At 44.9% G+C, this 25415-nt stretch overlaps 1 protein-coding gene across 2 annotated transcripts in view; it reads left to right on the forward strand.

Moving 5' to 3' along the window:
- LOC138566892 (titin homolog) overlaps positions 1-25415 on the forward strand; it is a 635448-nt gene that overhangs the window by 486903 nt on the left and 123130 nt on the right. The gene's annotated exons all lie outside the window — the stretch shown is intronic.

Below are 25415 nucleotides of genomic sequence, written 5' to 3' on the forward strand. Positions count from 1 at the left end.
TACTACACAGTTTTGGTAATGTGTTGAGCAGCCAGGCCTATCTCAAGAGGGGAAATGTGAGCTGTAGTGGAGTTACACAAAGATTCACAGTTACAGGTATTCATATAAACTCTTACACTCAAAGTTTCGTGCATAAACAATTAATAATTTATTCATCAGTCAGTTATAAAGACTTCTTCAGAAAGGAGCAATAGAATAGTAACACACACATACTTTAATACTGTACACTCTGAGTTTCTAGATCAGACAAGGCCCTTTTGAGATGGCCCACAGACACAACCTACACCCACAGGTCACTTCAGTAACAAGGGTGATGGGGACATTAATAGCTTATTGTTGGCATACAGAATACTCTTTAAAAAGTAAGTAAAAGGCAAAAGTTATTAGAACACAAGAAATACAAATAGTCATAAGCAGGGCAAATACTTTCAGATAGCTCTGAGAAGAGTCATTCAATTCAATAGGCTAAGCCAAAGTCAATAGGCCAAAGTCTTTGTATAGGATGCAGCACTTCAGGTAAGTAAATGGAAAAATTCTTTGCACAAGTTCTTAGGAGTCTTTGGTAAAAAGAAGAATCAAATGTAGGGCCACAAGCTGATTAGACTGGTGAGTTGCAAAAGTTACAAGCACTTCCACAGTAAGAGGTAAGGTATCTTAGGCTAGCTTTACAGTACCCTAGTAAAGAAGAAAAAGATGCAGCTGAAGACCTCTGGTCCTGTACAGCTTTGCAGATCTCACTGTTCCTGGGCCTCAGTCGTGGGGACAAGAGGGAGGACGCCGGGGGACTCCTGCACTGTACTGGCACTGTCAAAGCTGGCAACCGGCAAACTTTACTTTCAGTGGCTGTTTCGCGTTTCAGCTTCTTGTGGTTCAGAAAATAGCAATAAGCGCAGTTCCTCGCTGTCAAGGTGGACTTTCCTTACATCTGAGGTCCCGTACTCAACTGAGCGGGGTCAGGATTGGTCAGTCCTGCTTCGTGGGAGTCCGGAGGATCTTTCAAAAGCTTTCGGCCAGCTTACAAGCAACGCACACAATCTGGTGTTCCTCTTCCTGGCTCTACAGTTTCCTGCAGAACTCTGAGGAAAGGCAACAGCTCCAAAATGGGTGTCCAGGTGGCTTACTTGGGAGTTGATTGGTCCTACCAACTCAAAGGGAGAAGTCGTCCTTTGCAGAGCTTCTGTCGATGCGAACTTGGCAATTCTGACCTGCAGCCGGGCTTCACCGGGCAAACCAACGGTCCAGGAGTTGCAGCAGCCGTCCTCTTCAAGCTCTTCTCCGGTTCCTTCGTCCAGTGGTCGACTCTGCCTTCCAAGCCAAGAGACTTGCCTTTTATTCAGTTCTCTCCCATTCATTCCAGCCTAGCTGCCACTCGCCCAGCACGGTGGCTGTCCTTGCCGGACAGTCAGCCAGCCAATCGTCACAGAGTGCATTTGGGTCTCCTAGGAGACTAAGCACAGGGAGTTTTGGGCACCTCCCTCACTTCCTGCCCACTGCAGACACTCTGGAGCCAGAGGTGGGGTTCACTCCTGAAGCCCGCCAAAGGCGAATGAACAAAGAGACCAAACCTGGTTTGGTGCTCAGAGAAAAACTCGAAGGACCTTTCCACAAAGAAATGGTGAAAAAAGACGACCGGGACACGTTTTAACAAAGGAGGCTCAGGCGCTGTCTTGAAAAACATGTCTCCCGCGATTTAACGTTACCGGAGCTGCGAACAGTTTGCAGTCGGGGTAAATCATGGTAGTTCATTGTAAAACCACTGCCACCAGCCATTCTGAGAGGAAAGGGTAACATTTGACTGTTACATGAGTAACTAGACATAGGGGATACTAAGTAACCCCTCCAGCACTCTATTGTAAGAATGGGTGTGCTGGGTCTAGAAATTTACAGGGCTAAGTGAAGTCAGTTTCACTCCACTGTTCTGGGAAACGGTAGTTGATCCCAGAGAAGGTATTTAAACCTTGGGAAATCTGAAAGACTTCCCTGTGTCACTGCACTGAAGGTGCTTTGTGACACAATTGTAAAAGATGATGCCTATGGAGTTAGACTCCATAACCAAAAAGAAACGGTGTATAACATCACATCAAATACTCGAGAGAGTGAGGAAAAAGGGTCTCCCTCTTCAGGTTAAAAAAAAAAAATCAAGTCCTCAAAATCCAGCAAAGTTGCTGGGGTTCTCTAAGGTGGAGGGAATTAGCACATTTTTGAGAATCCTCCCTAACAGAAATATCAGCTGTAAACTGTATCATTGACCCCTGCGCCCTGAACATATACAGAGAGATCCTTAACCAGGAAAGACCATCTTTCTTCTCTTGGAAGTTAATGAACTTTTTGCTCAAAACAGGAATTGTACCAAAAGCTTTCAAGACTGCCTACGTCAAACCACTTCTAAAAAATAAAACACAGCTGAAGACCCCTCCAACTTTCATCCTATCTGAAACATGTCATACCAACCAACATTCCAGAAGGCTAAGTATACATCCAAATCTTGGAGATTGTAAAGTCTAGTAAATTAATAGATTGCGCACAAGTCCATTTTAGACCTATGTGAAGGGCCAAATCGGCACTGTTTCCCTTTTGAGACAACCTCAAAATCGCAGCTGTGGCAAGGCCACTACCCTGGCCTTGTCACGAGGGGATTAGAGCCCCTCTCAGCCAGGGGTGGGAGGCATACCAGGGATACATCCGATGCCAGTCCTATCCCTGAGTGGAACCGTGGCAGTTGAGTAGCTTCCAGTTCTGGTCTCCCCTTGTGCCAATCTGTTTCTGTGCAGTACCCCTTTGTCTTGCACTATGCACTTTAAACGAGATGCTTGCCAGACTGTTTACATATATTTTGTTAGAGTCAATGTACCTGATCCGTGCCAAGGCAAGCAGCTGCGGAGAAGCCGCAGAGCTCCAGTCCCATGCAATTTCTGCATCACAGCACCAGAGATCTGGATTCAACCCGTGCACATGCAGGTCATCCATCCAGAATCCCTCACTACCTATGTTTACGCCGGCTTAGGCAGGGAAGCTGCAGAGAGAAGAGGATCCGGCATTCGAGCGTGTTGGGGAGAATTCTCAGAAATGTGTTAATTCCCTTCTACCTTAGAGACCCCAAGCTCTTTTGCTGGACTTTGAGTTTTTATGTCTCATGTATTTTTTTAATGTGATTTATCCTCTGTGTTTCTTTTAACTTTGGAGTCTGACAAACTCCATAGGCATTAACTTTACATTGTGACACACAGCTCCTTAAGTGCAGTGGCACAGGGAAGTCTTAGATTTCCCAAAGGTTTAAATACCTTCTCTTGGATAAACTACTGTTTCCAAGAGCAGTGAAGTGAAATTGACTTCGTAGACCCAGCACACACTATCTTACCATAGGGTGCTGGAGGGGTTACTTAATATCCCCTTTGTCTAGTTTCTCATGTAACATTTTTATGTTACCCTTTCTACAATTCATGGCTGGTGGCAGTGGTTTACTTTTTACTACCATTGTGTGTTTTTACCGCGGGCTGCAATTGCAGCCTTGGTAAAGCACCCATGGGTGCCCATTTTGTCAAAATGGCCCGGTCTTTTTTTGTTGCCATTTTTTTTGTTGGAAAGGTCCTTCTTGAGAATTACTCTGCGCGCCAAACCAGGTTTGGTCCCTTTGTTCGTTTTGGCTTTGGCGGGATTCACAAGTGAAGCCCGCCTCTGGCTCCAGTATGTCTGGCAGGGGCAGGAAGTGAGGGAGGTGCCCGAAACTCCCTGTGCTTAATCCCATTGGTTACAGGAATGCACCCAAGGATGATTGGCCGGCTGGCTGTCCGGCAAGGACAGTTACCCTGCTGTGTGATTGACAGGCTGGAATGAATGGGACAAACCTGCATAAAAGGCAAGGCTTTTTGATTTGGAAGGCAGTCGACCACTGGACAAAGGAATCCAAAGAAGAACTTGGAAGAGACGCCTGCTGCAACTCCTGGACCATCGGTTTGCCGGGTGAAGCCCTGCTACTGGGCTGAAGCTCTGAATTCGCCTCAACTGGAGAAGCCCTCCTTTTGAGTTGGTGGGACCAATCAACTCCAAAGTAAGCCTGTCTGGACATCCTCTTGAAGCTGGTTGTATTTCCACTGCTGCCTCTGGAACCGAAGTGCCAGGGAGAGGAACACCAGATTGTGTGTGTTGCTTTTAAGTCGGACCCGAGCTCTAGGAAGATCCTTGGGACTTCCTGATGCAGGACTGACCAAGCCTGAGCCACATCAACAGAGAGCTGGAACCCAGACGCAAGGAAAGTCTGAAGTGGTATCCGAGACCCGCAGTGTCGCTATTTGCTGACAGACGCGAGGAGCTGGAACACTGAAGAACTGCTGAATTGAAGTTTGCCCATTGCTGCTGCTGACCTTCCCATTGCAGAGCAGAAGTCCCCAGATGTCCTCCCCAACAACTGAGGCTTGGGAGCAACAGGATCTGCAGAGCTGTGAGAACTTGCCTCTTGCTGTGCAGCCTTACTTGCTCTGTTGAGACCTGTCTTGGTTACCTTGCGGAGTTGCTAAAGCTTTGCCCCTCACAAGCCTCCCAGCTTGTGGCCCTTCAAGTGTTCTATTTTCTGCAAACGTTTCTGCAAACATTTCTACAACCATTGTGCAAGACTTTTTTACCTACCTGCAAAGAAGATCTTCAGCTCCCCTTGACATGTATAATGAACATTGGCTGTCCTGGCTTCCTGAGAGACTCCTCTTTACCTTTGACTCTGTGCTTTATCTTTACCACCAGGAAAGGGTTAATGTGCTCTGCATTAGAAGGTTTTAAAAGTACTTACCTGTTCATGAATTCTTCACGTTAACCTTTGTTTTATTCCTCTATTCTGTCTTTTGAACCAAACTCAGTATTGCTCTAAATGTACCAGTGATAAATCAATGTCCACAGTGTCCTAGCTATTTGTCACTTGAGGGTGTAGGAAGTGCCTGCGTGCCATCCCCAATGGGTATCGGCTGATTTAGAGAAAGCGTGTGTTTTGAAGTGTATTCTAAGTGGTATATATATTTCTGATGTTTGTTAATCTGCTTAGAATCACATGCGGTGCATAGTCTGACATCCAGTGGTCACTGCGGAGTATTGCATTTTGTTTTTCGGAGTTGAAAAGGGGACGTCGACAAGGCGTGTCTAACACTATCCCTATAGTGACGTGCAGTGTAACCACAACCCCTCACACGTCGAGGTCCCTCAGATTGTTTTTTTCCTCCCAGTTACTGGTCGCCTTTATGCGGAGCTCCTCGAGAGACATTTCGAAATCATTTCCTCGACCCTTGGTCGTTTATTATTATTAACTAACACATAGATCCCTCCCTCGACGTAGCTGCCAAGCTGTTCTCCGCCGAGCAAGATCTTCGACGGAGGGACGAGCGGAGGAGATCCTTCGGTGCTGCCGAACACGTGGCCTGGCCTCGCCGGCCTAACACAGTAGGGAGAGTGGGGTTGTTGGTCATTTCTTTGTTTCACTCTGAGAATGTCTTTCTCTTTCCCCTCCCTCTCTTTCGAGGTCGTAATCACATTTCATGCCCTCGGCTATGGAGAGGACGCCCTTTAGGTTTTGCCAGCGTTGCAAGGGCAAGTTTACCTGGAAGGACAAGCACAAACGGTGTAACCGTTGCTTGCCCCTCGATCACAAAGAGGACAGCTGTGCGGCCTGTAAGTTACTTAAACCCAAAACTTTAAAGGACCGCAGGGTCAAAAGGTGGGCAACCTATGCGATGTCTAGGTCTGACTCCTCGCCAGCTGCCGCCGCCGCCGAGTGTGATGAGGACAGTGATTACACGGCCTCCGCAACGGAGGTTGTAGACCTCTCGAAGGAGCGTTCCCGCTCCTCGTCGTGTGTGTGTGTGTGTGTGTGTGTGTGTGTGTGTGTGTGTGTGTGTGTGTGTGTGTGTGTCTCTCTTCTGAAGAGGGCTTATACAACTGACTGTGAAATAAATTAATAATTGTTTTATCGAGGAAACCTTGAATGTAAGTGTTAATTCGGATACGTGTCACTGTGAATCACTGTGTAACCACCCTACTGCTCACATTGACCCCTCTTGAGATAAGCCTGGCTGCTCAGTCACACTACCAACCTGTGTAGTTCAGACCTATACCAAAGGTTGGGTCCCAATTGCCAGGAGGTTAGAGTGGTTGTAGTGCACCCAAAGGGTACTGCATACGATCTTGCCTAACAATACCCCTTGGGCTACCTGGGTATGTGGATGTTTGAAAAACTTAGATGGTCGGTTTAAGGGGTACAGAGTAAACCCCTTTGAAAGAATTAGATAGATTCAAGAAAACAATTTGTGATGCCTGCTCTCCTGAGCTGAGACAGAACTTGGCTGACTATAAGGAAATTGATCCTAAAAAGCTAGCACAAGCTGCTGACCTATGGGTAGCCAACAGGGCCAATCATAAAGACTCTGGGGCTACTCACAAGAAGGAAGAGGGGAAGCATCACAAGAAAGAGGCTGAAGAGAATTCTAAGTCTAACCATCCAAAAGAGGGCCACAAACATAACAAGGGTAAATTCCATGGGAAACCTCTGGTGCCAGACCAGAGGGAGTTCAACAGAAACCCCCATTCCAGAGAACATTTGGAACATGTTTTGTATGTAGGTCTGTAGATCATGTGAAAGGGGATCCCAGATGTAAGGATAAACCTTCAGGGGTCCACACTGCCTCCTCAGCCTTCATCCCTGAAGGAGACACCCAAATGGCAAGTGCACACGTTCAACTACTGGCTGAAGACCCCTTTGGAGTTAAAGCCAGTGTTTCTTTAGTGTCCCTGTGTCTGTGGGAACAACAGAATGTGGATGTTTAACACCATTCCAGATAACGCCAAAGAATATTATAAGCACAGTGTTCTTGTAGATGGTCAGGAGACGCCTGCCATAAGAGACACTGGGGCCAGCATTACAGTGGTTGATGAAAGTATTTCAAACCTGAGGATGTAGCTGAGGCATCCAAAGGTCCCACTAAACTTGCAGGCGGCCCTATCCAAATGCTTCCTATTCTGCCAGCTCTCATCCAGTGCAATAACATGACTGTTAGGATCCCTGTTAGTGTACATAATGTAGTGCCAGTGAGAGACCTGTTGGGGAATGACTTGAAGGCTCTTGGAATAGTGTCTAGTGCCCCCAGGCCTCCCAGCAAAAAGAAGCAGGAACAAACAAGATTGGCCAGAGAGGCAACCACGGGAGACTATCCGTTTGAAGTTAAGTAGATTTCCAATACCTCCAGTCCACAGGAAGGCCACCCTTTTACTTCCAAGAAAAGAAAAGAGACTAAGGAAATCCAAGATCTCTGGGACAAAAAGAAACGTCTGAAGCCTAAACCTGTTCATAGGACAAGGACATCCCCGAGAGGACTGTCCCAGGTTACCCCAGTGACCCCTTCCCCAGCTAATGCTGAGTGGGAGGACCAACCAAATTCTCTGGAATAAGCTACTGGTGACAGCTGGGAGAAATCCTTTCCTGCATTAGGATCCTAGAGACCATCCTGAGCTGCAGACTTTACTTGCAGAAGGTGGATCCTCTAGGGCAGACTTCAGCAGAGGACAAAGCGTGGAAATGCAAGTGCCAGGGAAGCATAGGCTTTACTGGGAGGATGGCCTCCTCTACAGTTAACCTATTGAATCTACCCCAGGGGACAACATGAGACTGGTAGTGTCCCAGGAGGTGAGACCCCAGTTCTTACAGTTAGCCTATGAGATCCCTCTACCTGGCCACTTGAGTTTCAAGAGGACCAAAGAGGCTATCTCTGTACTTCTACTGGCCCAAGATGGGATCTGATTGATAGGGAGAATTCTAATTTCTGTGATAATTCCCTTCTACCTTAGAGACCCCCCACTGTTTTGCTGGACTTTGGGACTTTTGATTTTCAATCCTGGAGTGAGTGAGACCTTTTTCTCACTCTCTTGTATTTTTCTCTGATTTGGACTCTGTGTTTCTTTTGGTTTTAGAGTCTGACACGACACACTGCACCCTCAGTGCAGTGTCACAGAGAAGTCCTTTGGATTTCTCTTAAGGTTTGAATACCTTCTCTTGGATAAACTACTGTTTCCAAGAGCAGTAAAGAGAAATTGACTTTACTTACCTTTTTCGCTTTGTAGACCCAGCACACACCATCTTATGTGAAGTGTTGGGGGGGATACTCGGTATCCCCTTTTGTCTGCTTTTTCATATAACATTTGTCTGTTGCCCTTACTAAAATTAATGGCTGGTGACAGTGGTTTTTTCGCATTTTTTTTGCATTGTGCATTTTTACTGCAGGCTGAATCCTTAGCTGTAGTATTGCACCCATGGGTGCCCTGGACCCTGTCTTCTTTTTTTCGCCATTTCTTGCTTGTGCGGTCCTTCTTAGGTTTTACTCTGCATGCCAAACCAGGTTTGGTCCCGTTGTTTGTTTCATCTTTTGTGGTGAAGCCCGCCACTGACTCCAGCGTGTCTGGCAAGGCAAGAAGCGAGATAGGTTCCCGAAACTCCCAGTGCTTTGTCTCCCTGGTTACAGGAATGCACCCAAAGGTGAGGACAGCCGCCTTGCTGTGTGAGTGACAGCTGGACTGCGAATTGATGGGAGAAACCTGCATAAAAGGCGAGGTCTTTTGCAAGGAAGGCAGAGTAAACCACTGGACGAAGGAACCGAAGAAGAAATTGGAGGAGAAGCTTGCTGCACCCTCCTGGACCGTTGGTTTGCCCGGTGAAGCCCTGCTGCATTGTTGAAGCTCCATGTTTTGAATCGACTAAAGAAGCCCGGAACTGACAACTTCTTCCCTTGGGTTGGTGGGACCAAATAACCCCAAGACGAACTTGCCTGGAACCCCTCTCCCTGCTGACTGTACTTCTTTACAGCTGCTGGAACCAAGTGCCAGGGGACATGAACACCAGAAACTAGTGCATCGTCTTTAAGCCGGACCAGAGCTCCAGGAAGTTCCTAAGGACTCCCTTGATGCAGGATGGCCCAAGCCTAAGCCACCTCAACAAAGTGCTGGACCCCAGAAGCAAGGGGAACCCAGAAGGTGTCCAAGAACCGCGGTGGTGCTATTGACCAGTAGCTGAAACCACAAAGTGCCGCTGATCTGGAGTAAGCCCATTGCTGCCGTCGACCTTCCTCTTGCATGGCTGAGGCTCAGGAACACAGGATCTGCAAGACTACAACAGGATCAGAAGCCAACTAGACCCTTTTCTTCAGACCCCAAGGTACTGTCTAACTAGGGGTAGTTACCTCTTGTTGTGTGTAGCTTGCTTGTTCTCACTGGAGACTTGCATTGGCTGCCCTTTGCAGAGTTTCTTGCATCTTTGCTTTTTCAAAAGCCTTAAGCTTGTGGCCCAACAGTGCTTCTTTTCTGCAAACTCTTTTAACATTGTGCAATACTTTGGTGCTAACTTCAAGAAGTGCCTCAGCTCCCCTAGACTTTGCTCAATTGACATTGGCTGCCCTGGCTCCCTGCAGACTCTTCTTACCCTCTGACTGTGGGTTTATCTGTCCCTCCAAAAGTCATATATAAGTTACTTGTATAGCTGGTAAACGGTTAACCTTTACTTCATTGGGGGATTGTGAAGTACTTACCTGTTCAGAGAAACTTGTTAACCTTCCCTAACCTTTTCTCTTTTGCCATAACTCCAGTATTGCATTAAGTGTTAAAGTGATATATCAATGTCCACGGTGTCCTAGCTATTGAAGTCACCTGAGGGTGTAGGAAGTGTGTGTGTGACATCCCAAAAGGTTATCTACTTACTGAACTGAAACTGAAGGAGTGTATTTTTGAAGTGTTTTTTATTGTTGCATATTGCCCTTTCTTAAGAAGGCTTATTTTAAAACTGACTGTTAAATTAATAAATAATTATTTGAATAAGAAACCTTGAGTATACGTGTTATTTGAATACCTGTCACTGTGAATCTCATTGTTGCACATCTACAGCTCACATTGACCCCTCTTGAGATAAGCCTGGCTTCTCAGTCACTCTACAAACTTGTGTAGTACAGGCCTATACCAAAGGTTGGGTTCCCTTTTGCCAAGAGCACACAGCTGGTGTAGTCTCCCACGCGGTTACTACATACAATCTTGCCTAACACTGATGTAGACACATTCTGTAGGAGCTGCCACACTTGTCAGACTTCTGGCAAGAGTGGACCCAAGAATGTGGCACCTTTTAGTGCCCCTCACTGTGGTGGGAGTCCATTTTGAGAGGGTAGGAATTGACATTGTTGGTCCCCTAGACCCTCCAACTTCTTCAGGCAACATGTTTATATTGGTTGTGGTAGACCATGCTACCAGGTATACTGAGGCCATACCTATGAGAACTGTTACTGCTCAGGCAGTTGCTAAGGCCCTCCTTGGTATTTTTACCAGGGTTGAATTTCCTAAGGAAGTCCTCTCTGACGGGGGATCAAACTTTGTCCCACTACATGCAGACCATGTGGAAAACCTGTGGAGTGACTTAAAGTTCTCAACAACCTTCCATCTGTAAACCAATGGGTTGGTGGAGAGGTTTAACCATGATAGGTGCTTTAGAGGAACCCCTTAGAAGAAAGTGGGACCTTCTACTACCTTGCCTTCTCTTTCCTTATAGAGCAGTCCCTGAAGCAGGGGTTGGTTTTAGCCCCTTTGAACTTCTTTATGGTCATCTAGTCAGTGGCCCTTTGGCCCTGATCAAGGAAGGGTTGGAGAGTGCTCCCTTCCTACAGCCAGTGAGGGTCACTATGTGCTGGGCCTCAGGAAGAGGATGGCACTGATGACGGAAGCTTTAGAAAACCTGAAAGCCGGTCCGGCTCTGGTCAAGCATTGGCATGGCCAGAAGGCCAACATGGTGGAGTTCACTCCAGACCAGCTTGTATTTGTTATGGTACCTACAAGGCAGAGGGCCTTACAGGACAAATAGATTGGACCCTTAAGGGTTGTAGACGCTTGGAGAGGTCAATTATTTAGGGGACTTGGACAACCCCAAGGAGGCCTCTAGGGTCTATCACACGAACCGTCTGAAGGCTTATATTTCTAGACCAGAACTAGGAGCTTTGTTCTTAGACTCTGATCGGGAAGAGGAGGAGAGTGAGCCTCTCTCTGATCTCCTCAGCGGACAACCCTCAGATGTGACAATTGAAGGAGTGAAACTCTCTTCAAATTTGACTCTGCAGCAACAGGGGGAGAGAAATGCTCTGTTAAATCAGCTTTCCTGCTTGTTCTCTCTGACACCGGGCTTCACCCTTGGGGCCAGCATGATATATCACTGGTGAGTCTCCCTGTCAAAAGCAGAGGCTACAGAATGTCAGATCTCATATAAAGGAAGAGTTCAGGAAGATGCTTGACATTGGGGTTATTTAGCCATCTAGAAGTCCATGGGCTAGTCAGGGATGTCATTTTGGGGTCACCAGAGGTCGCAAGATCGACCTCTGTTGATTGGCTGGCGATCTCTGCCAATCTCTTGCGACCTCTGAGGGGGTGGGCTGAGGGGGCGTATCTACAGCAACCAAGCACGTGCCATGCAATGATGGCTCTTTTTCTGAAAAGCAACTAATCCTGCTCCTGCCCAATCCAATGTGTGCTTAACTCCTCCTATTGGCAAAAGAGATGAGAAATTAAAGTTGTACTCAATGTGTGAGCTGGAAGAAGCACTTCCGTTTTCCGACCAACGAGGAACCGGTATGGGGGGGGTTTATACAAACAGCCACGGCCCGGGCAGTGCGACACAGCTACTGTTTGTGGAAGTGTTTACAAGAGAGTTTAGAGAGGTGGCAGGCACCGTGTCTGAAGCCAGGAAGAGCGGACTGGCCCAGAATATCCGCCGTAACAGTAAGTACCAACATGTGCAAGGCCGGGGCCTTATGGCAAAGTTAACCGAAGCACAGATGAAGGGAAAGATGTATCTATCGATACAATACCCTGCAATTGAAAAATACATGTTGGAATCTCTGCATGCTTTCGGCGGGCTGTGGCACTGTGGAATGCCGGGCTTGATGGCATATACAGCTCTGCGTGTAAACAAAGTGTGTCGTGTGGGCAGAAACAAGGAGTCCAAAACTGCATTTTGTTTTTCAGTGAGGTTCACGTGTGCGCCCTGTCTAGGAGGCTAGGCTGTCTTGGCTCGCTCTCTCCGCGCGCGCACCCTGCGTATAACCTTCGGAACACAAGTGCATATTTCACCCTTCCAGACTCGCACTACCGTTTTATTTTTTTTGTCATTCCATTTTCATTTGCAGTGCTATGTCGACTGCGGGCTCGGCAGTCACTGGAGCCTGAAGTGGCTCAAGGACCTTCTCACTGTTCTATGTGCAAATGTCCCTGTACCTGGGCAACGGAGCGGGCTTGCCCACAGTTTAGTTATGCAAATCTGATTGATCGAGACCATTGCAGAAGAACACACGCAGGCTTGAGACACTGGCTAAATTCCCAAAGAGGAAAAAAATTTAAATACCAAGCATTTTGATGCATATTCCTTTCAACCCCTGGCGTGCAATAGTGTTTATTTCCGTACCTGTTCTACACTTCGCTTCGATGTTGTTACCGCCGTTCCTCGTGTTATTGCTGAAATAACAGAAGGCTTATTTTCTCCTCTAAAACCCGAGGCGCTGTGATGTCCAAGCACAAAAGGTCTGCCGGTTTATGCAACTTAATTCCCAAGGCAAAAAAGGCTAAATGCAGTTTAAAATATAATGATTCCTACTGTATGGCAAAAATGAGTTGGCAGTACAACGGTGTACATAACTGGACTGGCGGAAGCCACAACAATTTTTTTTAGCAAGGAAATAGAACACAGGCAGGTATATGTCGATCCTTGTATAACAGCACTGCAGACTACATCGAAGCCGACCAATACTGAGCGTCACATAACTGTCTGTTTCCCATTGTACCCAATCGGCCAATGCGCATGCACAGCAGTCCGGATATTTTGCAACCTGAGTTGAACACGGTCTGATGAGCATGCGCGATCGAGACAGTCAAAGGATGTGGATCGGAGTGTATCATTGAAGAAAAACATTTAGCGGGAGATATGAGGGGGGGAGCGTTGCACCCATGTAACATGATTGAATGCAAGGGATCCTTGGCCTCTCGGCTGACAGCAGTAATGGGGCAGTCCGTATAGTGCCTCACTTGGATCCTGCCTCACTTGGATCCTGCACGTGTGTATTGAAGCTGGGCTTCTTTGTTACCTTATAAACTGAACTACACAGGTAAAGCCGTTTTACATCATTCGCCTTCCAGGGTCTAGCCGTGAGGGATAGCTGTTGGTCTTCACCTCCCTGGGTCGGTGCTAAAGTAATGAGCACTGAGCTTGTTTTTTTCATTTGTCAATCTGCTCCCTGTAACAGGCCTGTAAACTATGACACATATATGTATATATATACCCATTTGATTTGATTAGTATGTGGATGTGCAATGTTTGTTTGTATAGCGCTCGGAAGTGACAGTCATGCTGCATGCTGTTACTGACCTACCTGTATGCTTCTGCTTGCTACGTGCAGCAGAAGGTGTACAGTACAGACCCCACTGCGATGCTCAGTGCCTGAACCACAGTGTAAGAACATGTGCAGTGATGTGCCTAGAAAAACTGGCTCCCAGGCAGGTTATGAAATGAGTTACCCTCCCTCTTATTTATTATTAATATGTTCGCCTTTCTCTCTGTTGGAGAGCTATCATTCTATAAGCCTCTGTCCTGCTCTGTAGTCCTGTTGAAATAACAGGGCACATCCACATAAAGAGGGATTTGAGTTCATACACTTCCCATGGCAATATGGGCCTTGACACACTGCTACATATGATGATCCATTCTTGTATGAAATGTCACAATACAGTGATATCGTAACCATATTTTTCTTAGAGTACTGAGGGATAATGCTTCATAATGCCACTCCCTGTGGTGTCACGTGGGGGGGAGCAAATGACATCACTTCCTGTGATGTCACTCGTGGGGGGGCGTGGCATTGTGATGTCACTTCCGCTACCCCTGGCATTTTGGTGAAATGACGTCCCTGGGGCTAGTCCAGTTGTACTAGTACCAAAGGCAGTAACCAAAGAGTTGAGATTCTGCGTGGACTATAGGGCTCTTAATGCAGTCACCACAACTGATGCCAATCCTTTACCCAGGACAGATGAACTGGTGGACAAACTTGGTTCAGACTCGGTACATTTGACCTGACCTCAGACTATTGGCAGACAGACCATGCCATGGAGAAAACTGCACTCTCCACCCCAGGAGGCTTATACCAGTTTAATGTTATGCCTTTTGGGCTTAGGAATACACCTGGTTCATTTCAGAGGATGGTGAATCAAGTTCTGAATGGGTTAGAAGACTTCTGCATGGCATACTTGGATGACATTGCTGTGTTCAGCCCGGCTTGGGAAGAGCATCTTGACCACCTAGGATATGTTTTGCAGGCTCTTGAACAGGCCCATCTGACCATAAAGGCTAGTAAATGTCAAATTGGCCAAAGTGGTCTACCTTGGACATGAGGAGGTGAGATTAGGCCATTGCCTAGCAAGGTACAAGCTGTTGGGCCACCCCTACTACTCCGACTCAAGTGAGAGCCTTCCTAGGTCTCAGAATTTCATGAGAACTAAAGGACCATTGCTTGACCTTAAATGTAATCTCCTCACCCACATTTCCCTAAGAAGGTCAGGTGGAATGAGGAGTTTACTAAGGCATTTGAAAGACTGAAGAAAGCCCTTTGTCAAACACCAGCCTCGAGACCTCCTGATTATAACCAATCAATCATTCATTGTACAGACCTATGCTTCCAATACAGGGATAGGTGCAGTTTTGTCAACTGGATGATAAAGGCAGGGAACACCTTATCTGCTTCATCAGCAGGAAGCTGAAGGGCCGTGACACAAGGTGGGCAACCATAGAACGTGAATGTTTTGCCATTGTGTGGTCTCTGAAGAAGTTTAGGACATACTTGTATGGTTCTACTTTCATTATTCAGACTGACCACCAACCCTTGAGATGGTTGATGCAGATGCAGATGAAGGGGGAGAATCCAAAATTGTTGTGATGGTCAGTCATCCTCCAAGGGTTTGATTTTACCATAGAACACAGGTCCGGGTGTAATCACCAAAATGCTGATGGTCTTCCAGAAAGTATGACAGACTGGAATAATAGATTCATCCAGGGGTGTGGGGGTGTGGACGAGTGTTAGAGAGAATTCTCATTTCTGTGCCAATTCCCTTCAACCTTAGAGACCCCCAGCTCTTTTGCCAGACTTGGGACTTTTTAATTTTAACCCTGGTGTGAGTGAAACCTTTTTCTCACCCTCTCGTGTTTTTACCTGATTTGGATTGTGTGTTTTCACTGTTTTTGGAGTCTGACCAACTCCATAGGCATCTGCTTTTTGTATGGAGATGCACAGCACATTCAGTGCAGTGCCACTGAGGAATCTTTTAGATTTCTCATAAGGTTTAACTACCTTTTCTTGTGTGAACTACAGTTCCCAAGAATAGTAAAGTGATATTGACTTTGCTTATCGATTCTCTTTGTAGGTCCAGCACACACCATCTTATGTGGAGTGCTGGAGGGTTACTTAGTAGTCCCTTATCCTACTCTCATGTAACATTTATATGTTACCCTCACTACTTTAAATGTCTAGTGGCAGTGGTTTACTTTTTCCTACCATTGTGCTTTTCTACCACAGGCTGAACCCTCAGCTGCAGTACAGCACCCATGGGTGACCATTTTGTCAAAATGGCCCCTGTCTTCTTTTTGTGCCATTTTTGGTTTGTGAGATCTTTCTTCGGTTTTACTCTGTGCGTTGAGACAGGTTTGAGCCCTTTGTTTGTCTAGCCTTTGGCGGGCTTCAGCCCGGAAGCCCGCCCCTGGCTCAAGTGTGTCTGGAAGGACAGGATGCGAGGGAGGGTCCCAACACTTCCCTGTCCTTTGCCTCTAGGAATGCCTGAATGCTACTAGTCCTGATCGGCTGTGCATGAATGGAAGAAACCTGCTTAAAAGGTGAGGGTTTTGGGACTACAGGCAGCGTCGACCACTGCGAGAAGCACCCGACGAATAAACTGTGAACGAAGCTTGCTGCAACCTCCTGGACCTTTGAATTGCCCGGTGAAGCCCTACTGCTGTGCTGAACTCCTTTTTCACCTCGAAGGAGAAGCTACGGAGGGAACGACTTCTCCCCTTGGGTTAGTGGGACCAACTAACCCTGAGACGAACTCCACTGGACCACCATCCCCGGCTGGCTGTGCTTCTTCATTGCTTTGAGAGCCCAATGCCAGGGGTCGATTATCCGTAGTCGAGTGCAATGTCTGTTGTGGAACAAATCTGACCTGAAACTCCAGGAGCCTCTAAGGTCCATCCCGAAGCAGGACATCCCATCCAGAGTCCACCTCACCAAAGTGCCGGACCGAGGGAACAATGTCCGAGAGCCGCATCAGTGCAGTTGCTATGCGATGAAATCGCGAAATGCCACTGAACCGAAAAGAGCCCGTAGCTGCTGACGACCTCCCAAGTGCCACTGCAGGGGCCCTCCAGATGTCCTCCCTCTTGTCCCCATGACTGAGGCTCAGGAACAAGGGTCTGCACTGCTGCAGCAAGACAGTATCCAGCTGGACCACGCTTCTTCAAACCAGAGGTACTGTTTACATTTGGGATACTTACCCTATTGCCTTTAGCCGTGATCTTCTTAGTTGAGAATTGCATTGTCTTATCTTTTCGAGTTGATTTCAACTCTCTTCTCACAGGCTGAACAGCTTGCGACCCTACAAGTGATTTTTCTAACAAACTCTCTAACTTTGTGCAAGACTTTTATCCAAGAAGTTTGTCAGATCCATAGACTGTGTCCCAAATGACTTTGGCTGTCCTGACTCCCTGAAAGCACACTTCTACTTCACTGACTTTGATATTGTTTGTCCCTCATAGGTGGTAGATTGTTGTATACTGGTACTGCTGTGAAAGGCTTATCTAGACTATCTAGGCTCAAAAGGTTGCAGCACCAGGGCTATCATGCCTTACAATGGAGAGCCACAAAAATGGCTTTCCCCCTCCCCCTATCAAGGGTAAGATCTGTGCTATGGAGGGAGTTGTTTCTAGTCACCTGCAAAAGAAATTAAGTGCAAAAAATACAAGTACCAGAATCCTTAGACTATAGTCAATTAACCTGCTACACCTGAAAAGGAAATGAAGACACGCCTGAAAAGGTAAAGAAACACAGCCTCCCTGAAGATTGATGGAGTCATGAAAACGTGCATTTGGAGGAGAAGTCAATGCAGGAAAGCTTGACTGGCAACAGAGTGCACGCCTTGTCACCAATTCTTAACCATTATCTAGACTTCATTGGAGGATTTAGTTATCCTCGCATTTACAGAGAAACGTTTTTCGAACCTTTTTATTTCCCTAACCTTTCCTTTCTGCAAATTCATAATCCACAAGGTATACTAGTGTGACATATAAATGACATTACTGTCCTTGTGACTGAAGTCACCTCGGGGTGTAGGAACTGTGCATGAAGCATATTCAAAGATTATCCACTCACTTTTTTTTTATTCTGAAAAGTAATTTTAAAGTATATTTGAATTGTTACAACAAATTGCCTTTTTAAAGAATGCTTATTTAAAACTGACGTTAAATAACTATTTATAACTGAAACCTTGTGTAAGTGTTACCTGGTGGCTTGTATTTACCAATTTCAATTGTACAGCTGTAGAGCTCACATTTACCCCTCTTGAGATAGGCATGGCTGCTCAGTCACACTACCAACTTGTGTAGTACAGACCTATACCAAAAGGTGGGTTACCTAATACCAAGCAGATAAGTGTTGTGTAGTCTTGCACAGTGTGACTGCACCAATTCTTACCTAACCCAGTGCATGGATCTTATGTTGAATCTTCCGCTCCCGCAAACTCCATCGTTGTGTGTGTTGGGTCTGTTCCCTGATGACTGTGATTTGTCAATTTACTCCCTCTTTTGGGCATATAGAGCACTGATGGTGGCGGAGAAACGAATATTAAAATGTTTGACAAATGTAACTAAGCCGTCTGTTAATTACTAGTTAGATGACCTTTCTACTCTTTAAGTAGGGAATTGGAACTTAGAGATTGGAAAAAAATGGCAATACTCTGTAATTTGTAATGTGTTTAATTAAGTTATATGCTTAAGGATTATACCCCCGCTTCTTCTCTTTCTTGCTGTTTTCTTTTGTCTGTCCCTTACTTGTAAATATTACTTGTCTATTTTTAGGATGAATTGATTTGATTATACTTATAACTAACTTTTATTATACTTATTCTGCTTGAAAAATCCTAATAAAATTGAAATCTAGTATAATCAAGTGATCATGTTTTATAGTGATGCTGTTTATGGATTCTACAAACGCCTCTGTTAAGGATGAATTAGTTGTATGTGGGTGGTCTGTAGTCGCGTAGGCATGAAATATTGGTTTGATGGTCCAGAGTCAGTTTGAGGAAGAATGATTTGCAATTTGGGATATTTAATGACGGTGCAATTGTGATTTTGAGGTGGTTTTGTGAGAAACTGCAAGACCATCCCCTCTTGTTGCTTCTATATTCGCTTGCCGGAGTTTGCAGTTGTTTGAGAGGGATTCATGCTCCATTGTAATACTCACATTAGCCAGGTTTCTGTGAAGAAAAGATGGCAGCGCCACCAAATGGCCTGAGGCAAGCATAGCGGAATGAGTCACAGGCTATGCCATGGTGGAATTTGTAGAGGGAGTGTTCAGGAGAGAGGGATACCCAGGGAAGATTGTCAGTGATAACAGACAACATTTAGTGAGTAGGGAAGTGAAGGACTACTGTACAGGCAAGGGCATAGAACAGCACTTCAGTCTACAACCCTCATGCCAAAGGGCAGGTTGAGCAGCTCAACAGAGTGGTGGGGGATTCCACGCAGAAAGTGATGGACAATGCAAGGGATGTTAATATAACCCTCAGAGAGGTGCTTCGCAACATACTTACCTCAGTGAAAATTCACTATGGTCAGAACTTTCAGGTTGAGAGGGAGGGAAGCAAACACAAGGCATAACCCTGCATGGGTCATCGGGGCATCACTCTGTATCCTATCCAATCCACCCAATTTAAGGCCAAAGAAGAATATGACAAAGGAGAAATACCTGTCGGAAGGGACATAAAGTTGGGAGACTCCAAGGTGAAATGGGTATTCAGAGCCCATGGGTGTGAGAGAGATTCTGCAGTGCAGTATAAGTCGAAGTGGGACCTGTACTGAACCATGTCATCAGGTGGGGAGGATGCACAGGGAACTGGGGAAAAGGGAGTGGTGGTTTTGGCAGGGGCTTCAATGTCTGTCTTGTCAACCCTGGCGAGCCGAGTATGGTTTGCAAATTCAGAATGCGAAGAGGAAAGTTTGGTACGTGGAGCAGAGGGAAGGTCTAATCCTTCCTCCTGTGAAGAGTTAATACATGAGTACCGTCCAGGAGATGTGGCCTTTAGATGCAGTGTGAGAACAAGCAAGCTCTCCACAATACCCAATGACTTTAAGTTGTGTTTATGAATGCTTTCATATGAGCTATAGGACATTTACCTTTAAGCATACTACTATTGTTGTACTTCATGGTTTCTTTGCTTGTTCCTTAGGGGAGGGTGGAGGTTGTGGTATCTTCCATCTTCCTCCTTTACAATCTGTTTTGCAGCCCTTCAAGCTCTTTGAGTTCACCAGTGAAAAAGTCAATGTGGGAGCAGGCACGGAAGGGACAGGGAGTGGTTGGAAGAGGATTGAATGTTTGGGACCTCAAGTTGGTTTATGTTAGCAGTTCTGCACATCGCTACTTGGGTCCTCCATGCATTACTTAGTGGTACATCATAATCATCATCATGAAAGGACCCGGGTTTGAGTCTGGAACCAAAAAGAATTCTGCAGTGACTAAATGGTAGCTCTGTATCTTGCCAACATTATCGATTCATGGAGTATGCTCTTGCACTTGGCGACAGTGCTCTGTCTCTTATGTTGCCACAGACATTCCACCTTCATTTTAATTCTGTTACAATAGGGCAGAGGCAACTGGTTCACTGATTGTTCCCTGGAGACATTTTAAAGCTCAGTGTTCCCCATAACAAGCTGCCTATGTTTCTCATCAGTTTCTCATCAACTGTTCTAGTTTCAAACCAATTTGGTCATCGAAAAAGGAGCATAGAGTGGATTGGTTTGAAGGAAAAGGGTTTCAGTGCTTGGCTACAAATCTGTTTTATTTCTGGCTCCACGTCTCCCAGAAATGGAAATCCTATCATTGGAAATGTCTCTTAAACGTATGCCCATGTGGTGTGTTTTGTATATTAGTTGTCCAGTAACAACAAATGTGCAGTGTAGAACAATTCATATGATATTATTTAAATTGATCATTTTTGCCATGAAGTAAAAATGTTAAAGCTAGGGCCTCAGAAATGTGTTGTGGTGTTTTATCACCCCATCATTCTCTCCATTGCAAATTTAAAAATGTCATTGGTAATTTACTCATCAAAAGAGAGATCACCACTTCTTTTTTTTTTTATTTTGTATGCATACGTATAACCTTTATAAAAAGGCCTTATATACAACATTCCATAAAAATATTTCCTTATAAATACATAAAAACATAGCTTAACTTTAACGGCTCCTGATTTATAGACAATAATGCACACTATACCATAAAAAGCTCATTATGGATATCAAAAATCCTATATGATAATTTCACTACATAGTACATCAAATTAATATCATTACCATTTAAAAACTTTGCCCAGCGTAATTGCATACTAAAACATTCATTTTTGTTACTATATCGGAAATAATAAGTGTCTTCTTATTTGATCAAGACTAATGGATTCTATTACTAGATGCCGTACTGTTTCAAGGACAGTGGGCAGTACCTTTCCCCTCTTGGTATGCCAATTCCCGACCTTAGAATTTCCAATATAGGCGCTGTATTAAATTTAATGGCCATATACTTCCTTGCTGTGTAGCAATGTGGATAAGATTTTAAATAATTTGCAATATTATTGTGGTTTCTATAATATTCAAAACATTCACCATCATTTGATGTTTTAGCTAGAACCACAATGGTTTGCTCATGTTCACCGGGTTGTAAGGTGTTTTGCACCGTTTTTCTGTATTGCTCAATTGATTCCAACAATATACCAGGTTCCATACTACCCAGTGTTGCTTCAGTACTTTTCATGCAACTGTTCCTCAAGGGAGTATCCAGTGCCTTATCAGCTTCATCATGTTTCCTACAGGGTAATAGTTGCTTTTGGAGGAGTACAGTTTTACAGCTATTTATATCATATTGAAGCTTTATATTTTCAATCAGTGATGTTGACTGTATTCTTACCCATTTTGTTATTATTTTTGCTTCCAACTTATTTAGCTTCAGCTGATATTTTTCTCCCCATACTTCTGTTCTGTATGTCATTATTGATATAACCCTGGCATTATACAGTGTAAAATTGGTCTGTTTAGAATGTCCACCATTACTCCCTACAAATGCGCTGATTGCTCCATCAGTCTGGGCAGTCCGCATATTAACCGATTCCCAGTGTTTATCCCATTTCAGGCGACAGTCGATGAGTACTCCAAGATATTTATACTCTTTTACCACCCCCACCTCTTTTTCTTTTTCAATATACCATTTATGCTTTTTCAGTTTCTTTCCAACCGGGTTAAAAAACATTATTTTTGTGTTTTTTTTGGATTCATTTGAAGGCCATTTTTATTAGAATAGGCTTCCAACTTATCCAATTTTAGTTGGAACCCTTGTGGCGTATAATCTACCAGTAAGAGGTCATCTGCATATCCCAGTCATGCAATGCATATTACTGTATTTTACTGGGTATGTTCCATTAACATCTTAAGCTTTCTGGTGATCTGACAAGAAAAATGTAAACAAGCAGGGCCAAGGAATGCATCCCTGCTTAACTCCCCTTTTGGTGGATATCCAGTTTACTTTTCACACTCTATCCAGGCGAACTCACACCCGTTTCTGTATATAAAGCCATTATCATCTGGAGTAGACCATTAGGAACTTTCTTTGTTTTCAATTTCTTTCATAGCCTTGCCCTAAAGTATCAAACGCTGCACTATAATCTATATATGTTGGCAGTCCTCGCCTACCATGAATATTCAATCTTGCTGACTAATGTCAGTAGGCTGCATATTGTGCTTCCTTCCGAAATCCTGTTTGATTGAGTGGTTGGACCTTAGTTCTGTCATTCCATTCAGTCAAATCATCCAGGAGAACCTTGGCAAATATATTGGAAGGTATTCCCAACATTGCTAAAAGCCTATATTTGGATGGCTCCTATCTTTTGCCCTTTTTATAGACCGGAATATGATACTGTCGCACCAAGACAATGGTTTTCTTGCAGTTATACTTATAGCTTTAAACACTTTTAGTGCTCTGGACCATAACATAGGATCCATTTTTAATAGGGAATTGCATGTACCATCAGGCTCGCTTTGCACGATACATTGAATTTCCTGATAATCTCGGCTAACCGACTGATGGTGATGTTACACGGCTATACGTTTTTCTCTTTTACACCAGCATCTGTATGTTAAATTACTTGTTGTCCTAGCATTTTACTAATATACTTTTCCTAAACTGCACCTGAGCCACCATTTATCAACACGATTTACTATTATTGTTAATGTATTTCCATTTTTTTCAGTGAACACATTCACAATTCTCATCCGCAATTCCCTTTTTCTTTTCGTGGACTCGTAACCACCTCTTAAATAAATATATACCTCTGCGCCGTAAGCTTTTTCGCTACAGTTAGGTTTCCAACCAAATTCCTTTTTTTTCTTTTTTTAACTGTGCATGAGCACCTGAAGAACCTTTCCTAATATTTTTTTCTTGCTGCACTGTTTTATCATATTCCTGTCTGGATTGTAATGGTTTAACTATATTCTGTATTTTCACCAACCCCTTACTATTAGGCTGATGCACCTTTTGTTTCAATAATATTTAGATTGTCTTCAAAAGCTTTAACGAGACTTCCCCATTTTCTTCAGGAACCGTATCTTCTTGAAGTCTTATATATTTATTTAGTTCTCTACTCACAATTGTACTGGCCTTGTTCAGATGCCAGGAGATCCGATATAGGCAACCATTCACCTCCAATTTACCGCATTGAATTACATCTAGCTTGTGATTTTCATATTGCAGTATGGCACACAGAGGTAGATGGTCTCCTTCTTCCTTTGTGCTGATCGCCATTTCAACAACCATATCTAGATGAGGAAAGTTTACAAACAGATAATCCATAGTTGAGATACTTCTCCCATACATGAATGTCCCCTGTCTATCTCCATACAATATCCGTTAAGCATTCTAAATCAATGCAATTGTAATAGGTCAGACCAGAAGAGTCCCTTTTTACTCCATCTTTTTGAATCAATGGGAGTAGATCTTTCAGTAGTCCCGCTTTCCTCCAGGGGTGTTGCCAGGTCTGGAAAAGATCTGGGGCTACGCAATGTTGGGACTGTCGGGACTCGGAGCTAGCTAGGATTTTGGTTGTATCCCGGAGCTTCAATCTGGGGCTACAACCAAAAGATCAGGGGCTATAGGCCCCTCAGCCCCCCCTAGCAACGCCTCTGCTTTTCTCTAATATGGTGAGAATGCTGGCGTTAAAATCTCCACCAATAATCACCATTATATTCTCATCCACCTTATCCAACATTTGTTTTGCTATCTGCAAGTTTATCGTATGTTTTTGCATATCCGGTGCTTCATATATGTTAATTATTAATATTTTCTGCGTATCCCTGTTAGGGAGATTTATCAGAAATGTGCTAAATCCCTTCTACCTTGGAGACCCCCAGCTCTTTTTGCTGGACTTAAGGACTTTAATTTCTTACCTGGAGAGTGAGTCCTTTTTCCCCACTCTCTCTCATGTATATTCTTCTGTGATTCATTCTTTAAATGGTTCTTTTTGACTTTGGAGTCTGACAAACTCCATAGGCATCATCTTTTACATTGTGACACACAGCACCTTCAGTGCAGTGACACAGGGAAGTCTCTTAGATTTCCCAAAGTTTTAAATACCTTCCCTTGGTGAAACTACTGTTTCCAAGAGCAGTAAAGTGAAATTGACTTTACTTACAAATTGTAACTTTCTAGACCCAGCACACCCTATCTTACTATAGAGTGCTGAAGGGGTTACTTAGTATCCCCTTTTCTAGTTTCTCTTGTAACATTTTTATTTTACCCTTCCTACAGTTAATGGCTTGTGGCAGTGGTTTACTTTTGACTACCATTGAGTGTTTTTACCGCAGGCTGCAATCACAGCCTTAGGAAAGCACCCATGGGTGCCCATTTCATCAAAATGGCCCTGGTCTTCTTTTTTCACCATTTCTTTGTAGAAAGGTCCTTCTTGAGTTTTACTTTGTGCGCCAAAACAGGTTTGGTCTCTTTGTTCATTTTGTCTTTGGCGGGATTCACAAGTGAAGCCCGCCTCTGGCTCCAGAGTGTCTGGTAGGGGCAGGAAGTAAGGGAGGTGCCCGAAACTCCATGTGCTTAGTCTCCTAGGAGACAGAAATGTACTCTGTGATGATTGGCTGGCTGACTGTCTGGCAAGGACAGCCACCCTGCTGGGTGACTGACAGCCAGGCTGGAATGAATGGGAAACACCTGCATAAAAGGCAAGGCATTTGGCTTGGAAGGCAGAGTTGACCACTGGAATGAAGGAATTCAAAGATGATCTTAAAGAGACGCCTGCTGCAACTCCTGGACCGTTGGTTAGCCCGTTGAAGCCCTGCTGCTCTGCTGAAACTAAATTTTCGTCTCGACTAGAAAAGCCCTGTAAGGACGACTTCTCCCCTTGAGTTGGTGGGACCAATCAACTCCAAAGTAAGCCACCTGGACATCCTCTCGAAGCTGGTTGAAATTCCACTGCAGTTGCTGCTGGTACCGAAGATCCAGGGAGAGGAACAAAGTTGGCCAAGAGCTCCAGGAAGATCCTCCGGACTCTCAAGAAGCTGGACGGACCGAGCCTGAACCACCTCAACAGAGTGCTGGACCCCAGATGCGAGGAAAGCCCATCTGGACAGCCTAGAGTCTGCGGTGGTGCTATATGCTTAGACGCAAGGATCTGAAACCTCAAAGTGCCACTGACTCAAAGTTGGCCCATTGCTGGCACCGACCATCCAGACGTCCTCCTTCTTGTCCCACGACTGAAGCCCAGGAACAAGGGATCTGCAGACCTACTCTGGAACATACGTGCAGCTGAGCCCACTTTCTTCATTCAAAAAGGTACTGTAAACCTAAGAGGACTTACCTCTTGTTGTGTAGCTGTGCTTGTCCTCACTGGAGGCCTGCTCTGGTTGCTGTGCAGATTTTCTCATATCTCTGCTTCACAAGCCTGACAGCTTGTGGCTCTTTTATTCGCCTACCAGAAGATCTTCAGCTTCACTAGACTTTGCTCAATAAACATTTGCTTGCCTGGTTCCCTGAAAGACTCTTCTACCTCTGACTCTGTTGTTACCTTTCCCC

This window comes from Ambystoma mexicanum, chromosome 2p (genome assembly GCF_040938575.1).
Source record: "Ambystoma mexicanum isolate Mex_15411 chromosome 2p, UKY_AmexF1_1, whole genome shotgun sequence".
Classification (NCBI taxonomy): Eukaryota; Metazoa; Chordata; class Amphibia; order Caudata; family Ambystomatidae; genus Ambystoma; species Ambystoma mexicanum.